At 38.0% G+C, this 3,931-nt stretch overlaps 1 protein-coding gene across 1 annotated transcript in view; it reads left to right on the top strand.

The window, feature by feature from the left end:
• The window catches only part of LOC101860427, a 52,611-nt gene that overhangs the window by 46,372 nt on the left and 2,308 nt on the right, over positions 1 to 3,931 (top strand). The gene's annotated exons all lie outside the window — the stretch shown is intronic.

Below are 3,931 nucleotides of genomic sequence, written 5' to 3'. Positions count from 1 at the left end.
TATTATAAAAATAATTGTAATAAGTTGACGGGGATCAAAATGTCACAAGGACACAAAAACACCACCACCTCACAATAAGGGCATCATTGAGTGACAGAAAAATATGGTTTGTCCTTTATAACAGTAATAATCGTTATTAAGGACAATAATATTAGTACGTATACTAGAAAACAACAAAACTATAATGAAACAAAACAATGGGGCCAGAATCAAATTTATTTTTAAAAAAAAGAAAGAAATTGCATCATCCCGGACTTGAATCAGTGATATCTTCAATGACAGGTAAACGATTTAGTCACTGTGCTACCGTGTAACCACAAAATAACTTGTATTTTAAGGGTTTTTAATGTTGCGGGGTTTGTCATTATATCGGCATCAGACGAGCACGATCACTGTTCTCGATGTAAATGCTGTACAATTATGGATAAATAGATAAAAACTGCTAAGACTAAGAGTGATGATTTTTTTAAAAACACCAAAATGATGAATTTGATGAATTGCTTTCAGCATGATCACGTTGCGTCGCCCTGGTTTACCAGTGATGTGTTTATTTATTATTAGCTGCTATCACAAACCACGGTAATTAATTAGATCATTGATCTATTTGTAGCTCGTCGTAAACTAAAAATAGATGTCTGTGGCAGAAACTAACCAGGATCACTGCGCCAGCCGCATTACTATGGGAAAAATAAGCATGGCGCGTAGATGAATAAGTTCTCGAGATTAAATGGATTTTTAGACATCTCGCGAACATTACATTTTTCTCCTTTTTTGATATGTTAAACAAAATGATAACAGCAAACAAAGGCAATAAATTTAAATTCTTTTGCAATTAAATTGAAGTGAAACTGGTTAAAGACTGATCTATGCCTCTCTTCGCACGCAATGGAATCCGCCTCCCCCCCCCCTTTTTTTCCCCCTTTCAGTGACGTCATAACTCTATGTGCAGAAAATTTGATCCTAAACTCGCCCCCCCTTTCACTGAAATGATTAAGTAGTGACAAACTAACATCATGCATCTAGGAACTGGGCAATACCAGATCACTAGACACTTACCTACGGAAATACTCACACTTCTTCCCAACCTTTACACTGACATGACTTGCTGTTGCACACCTTTCCAGAGGTCTGGCGACTTTCCACTGCCATTCCAATTCCAAAATCAAACAACGACCACACACAAACATCCAACTAGAGACCAAAGACCTTAAAGAACAGTGTATGCAAAGAAAAATAATGTAAAAAAAAGACGAGCAGGCGACTCATGTGGTTTCTGGAGACGACGGGCTCGCTGAGCGGTCTCCAGTGCTGGAAAACTCGATCCATTCTGGATCTCCTGGTTCTCCAGGAGACTTTTATACGAGAGTCCTTTGCCACAGAAAGCCACATGATCCCCATCTGTTTTATTTTTACCTAGAGAAAACTTTTAACACATCATGGAAGTACGGGATTATTAGAGACATCCTCACTATCGCCAAGGCGGTCTTCTTTCTGCCTTCGTTGGCATTTTCCTTTAGAACCGTTCTTCCCAAGTTCATGTCGGGTCTTCCCTTTCACATTTCCATCAACAGAAGGAAGCTGTTCTTCTGGGAAGCATCCTTTCTCTTCTCCTATTTGAAATTAAAAATCAATTCCATAATTCAAGCCCTCCAAAACAACACACAGCTCTTTATACGTTGACGACTTTCTGTTACGCTGCTCATCTCTAGTAATCCACAAGTAAGAACTTTGGAAAGACAGCTACAGGGTGCAGCTGTACAAACTTTAAAAGTGGGCGAACGAAAATGCATTCAAGTTTTCCCCCGTCAAAGACTATTGCTGTTCCCTTCTGCCGTTCCAGAAGTCGTGTACTACAGCCTGATATGACATTATATGGGTGAAGGATTCCCATTTAGGACCAGGCTCGCTTTCTTGGGATAATATTCGCCAAAAAACTTACTTTCCTAACTCACATCAAAAACCTTTTTGTGAGGTGCCAGGAAGCCTTAAACACTTGAACAAAAACCACAACAGGAGTGGGCGGAGACTCAAATCACCTTCTCCACCTTCACTGTTCCCTTGTCCGATCCAGGTTTGACGACTTAAGTCTATGGATCAGGGAGGAACCTCTCGGTGCCTATACTGTACATGTATACTGAAAAGTTTGACAGAAATCAAACATTTTGTACACATGTGCGAAAGCTGACTTGTTTGACAGGGTAATCACAGTGAGACAAAGAAGCTAATAGAAATGATCCCCATACGCGAGCTTCCCCCATATAGGAAAAGGTGTTTATTGAATTGTGAAAGAAAACAAATCCGGAACTCAAAGGTGCACCCGTAAAAATAATTGAGAGAATTTCTCATTTTATTTTCATTTTCACTTTTGGGAAAATACAATTATAACTTTTAAACCGCCGTAAAACACAATTTACATCACATTTGTGAGAGACACTCAGGGAAACAGATTCCCTTTGAAATTTGAGATTGTTCAATTAAATGAAGGCCATGTCGGTGAGGGCAAGAAGGTCCTCATGTCTGACATTGCCGGCTCACTCGTGAGCTCAATTATTGTGCGGTCAAAAATTCGTGGCGCGACTTATCCTCAAATATCTCTTGAACGGGTGAATCAATGTCATTCATATTTTGCAAAGCAGTTTGTATCAATTTGTCTTAACGTATTCATATTTTTTCACATATATTGAGGCTAGATTAAAAAAACTTTTCTTCATGAATTTATATCAAATATTACAAATCTCCTTCACACGGAAAATGGAATTTTTCACAGCAAACCACGCGTTCAATAAACATTGCCACGAAATTAGAAAAAAAAGGACAAATTGCTTTTAAAAGCGATATTGCCCCAGCTGTAAACCTTTTAAAATCTGTTTTAAAAAACAACCACCCTCTGGGATTTTTAAATTAGTATTTATAAATGAAATTTCTAGAATTGAGCTAACAGGTGTATACAAAAATATTAATCTGTTAATGACAAATTGATACAGGTCACTGTGCAAAAGCTGGAGACTTTATGTTCGATAGTTGAGGAGGTATTTGATAACAAGTTGCGCACGAATTTTTGACCGCACTATAGTATGTTCCACGATATTTGCCGATCGGTGTACTTTAACCACCGTGTAATTGCGCGGTATTTTTGAAGTAATTAAGAAAAATTCTCTCCATCTTTATTCTTTTACTCACATCAAGGAACATTCACATAATATATTTTCTTACTTACTTTACTTTAGTTTTATCCGCCGCTTATACCCTTTTGGGTGTCGCGGGAAGAAAGAGACGTCTCTCTGTCGTCAGCCGGAGAGCTTGAGACAGGGGGATGCCGTGGGTGTTTAATGTTTCCCTGACTCCATCTATCCAGGTCTTTCTCGGTCGCCCTCTAGCCTTTAAAAAAACACATATATTTTTATTTCAAAAGAGTAAAAATATGAAAATAAAAATAAAAGTCAAAATCTACAAATGAAACTGAAGAGGTCTCAAGAATGATACAGTGTCAGGTATCACACTCAAAGTTCACTAAGTACTATTAATTTATTTTATATTTTTGAAATTGCATGTGTATATCATTATCCTTTTTCACAGCTATACCTTAGACGCTGGTGCAGACTGGACGAAAGAAAGGAAAGTGATGAAAAGAGTAGTCAGAACAATCTTTCATAGGAGAATTCACTAATTGATTCTTACGTAAATAGACAAAGAAACTTCGATCAAATTAAGATTTTTAAGATACTCGTACGTTGAAAGTATCGTTCACGTTTGACGTTATGGATGCCGCATGTGGTCCGACAGAGTGTGGAGAACCCCGATGTGCGTTGTAGGTCAAACGTCTGCATGAAAAGCTCAAGTTCACTATTATTGAAACTTTAACGTCGTGTTATTCAGCTTTTCTTCCTTTTTTCCCCAATGGGACTGTTGTCCTATAAAAGGTTATTTCCCC

This window comes from Aplysia californica, unplaced genomic scaffold (genome assembly GCF_000002075.1).
Source record: "Aplysia californica isolate F4 #8 unplaced genomic scaffold, AplCal3.0 scaffold00360, whole genome shotgun sequence".
NCBI classification, from domain to species: Eukaryota; Metazoa; Mollusca; class Gastropoda; order Aplysiida; family Aplysiidae; genus Aplysia; species Aplysia californica.
Note: the sequence above shows the minus strand (reverse complement) of the source record. Positions and strands in the feature narration are given on the sequence as shown.